The sequence below is a fragment of the Hibiscus syriacus genome, unplaced genomic scaffold (assembly GCF_006381635.1).
Source record: "Hibiscus syriacus cultivar Baekdansim isolate YM2019G1 unplaced genomic scaffold, ASM638163v2 tig00003715_pilon, whole genome shotgun sequence".
Lineage (NCBI taxonomy): Eukaryota > Viridiplantae > Streptophyta > Magnoliopsida > Malvales > Malvaceae > Hibiscus > Hibiscus syriacus.
The window spans coordinates 697,060-699,008 of NW_024061980.1; the positions used below are offsets into that span (position 1 = coordinate 697,060).

General features: G+C 30.0%; 1 pseudogene; it reads left to right on the top strand.

The window, feature by feature from the left end:
- The first annotated feature begins 217 nt into the window (after window positions 1–217).
- Window positions 218–810, top strand: LOC120179751 (annotated as a pseudogene).
- Window positions 811–1,949: the final 1,139 nt, after the last annotated feature.

The window sequence follows — 1,949 nt, forward strand, 5'->3', positions numbered from 1 at the left end:
GTGGAACATTCATTACAGTATGATCACAGCCTTGTCGTGATTAGAAAGGAGCTGTAATGGTTAATTCCAAAGGTAGAAATAACGTGGAAGAAAGGGTATACAAAGCGTGAAAAACAAAATACAAACAAATGGAGGTGCCAAATTTGTTGTGTATACATACATATATACATTCATATATATATATATATATATATATATGTGTGTGTGTGTGTTTCAAAAGAGATAAGAAAGAAACAAGGGGGCAATTATCCAAAAAAAAAAAAACAAGGGGGAGCAAATTTACAAAAAAAAAATCTCTCGGCCCAATAACCTATTGTTACATCCATGTCCAAGGATCACCGTGAAAATATTATTCAAGAAACTCTGCAAAAACACCACCACCAACAACGACAAGAAGAAGGAGGGATTGAAAAGGATGGAGTAAAAGAAGAAGAGTGCAAAACGCCAACGTCGAGTGATCAGAAAATACCCAGCATCCAAAGCTGCCCGCCGACGCCGAAGAGGAAAGTGAGATCAAAGTTTGAGCTGAAGAGGAAGCTATCAGGTTGCACTTCTTCGAAACCACGAGAAGGGAAGAGGTAGAGTCGTTTTTCCGATCCAACTCGGACCCATTTACTTTTGGTGTCTCTCGCAAATTCAAGAGGAGATGCAGGAGTGCTTGATTAAATTAAACTAGCTAAGTAATAAATCTATCATATCAATATATCTCATCATCTAAAGTTATTCTATTTCTACTACTTTTTAGTTTCTTACTAATGTAAATTAATTTCCCTTCATTTTTTGTTCATCAAAATTTGCATATGAAGATCAAAGGTAAGTTTCAATAATCTAAGGTTAAAATAGGTTGTGAATTGAATTAGGAGTCGGATTAGTTTGTGGAAAATATGGGAGATCAAATAATAACTATAATGATGTGGGAATTAATTTAATCTTCTCAATGTTACTTTCCCACCCTTTATTCTATCATAATCATGCCTGCATTTGATCGCATGTAAATTTCACAAATGATATTTGGTATTTGCTACTTGCTTGGATATTTTTAAAAAACAGATAAATAAGACACTTCAAATTATAGTTTTTTATCCAATAAAAAAATGGTCTTTTTATACTTGCATAATATTCTATATTCTAAACTTACATATATGTTATCATAATACAAGTTTGGAAAAAAATCAATTATAAATGGTTGAAATAAATGTCATAGTTAAATAGTTAAATTATCAATTTAAAATTTAAATATATAAAAAATTGAGTTTAATTTTATTAATTTTAAAATTTAAAAGATCTAAAAGTAATTAATTTTAAAAATTTTGGGTACACAAGTAGTTCGTCGCTGAGGTGGATGTGAACCAATAAAGGAATACAAAGGTGGATGATTTCAGAGATTTTGGTCGAATTTATTACTTATATATTGATTATTTTCAAACCATAGCTTTCATCCTAGAAAATCTTAAACGTATCCATTAAATCATAATATATATATTATCAATGAATTTTTAGAAAAATAATAATTTTCTGTAACTTTTAAAAGCCTTTAACTATATATATATATATGTGTTAAAGTGTTTATGTATAAACTAATAACATATTAAAAGTAAATTGCTTTTAACATATTTTATAAGATTTGCTATGCTAAAATAGTATCTTAATTATGAGAAATGTTATGTTACTAAAAAATAAACTAAATTCATGTTACAGTGAAAATTCTCATTATAAAAAATTGAATTATTCTTTAATATTTTAATGCGTGTACGTAGCAAATCCCTTTCACTATGCTGTTGTGAAGTCTAGTTATAGGCAGGCACTTACATAGCTCAAAAAGTGATGTCATTTTTAACGGCTTAAGGTAATTGTCATTGTCCGTGATTTTTGGGTCCGACCGAGATATTGGTGTAAGTGTCTGCTAAAGAGGTTCTATGCAGAGTATGTGCTTGCCAAGGCCACCAGAC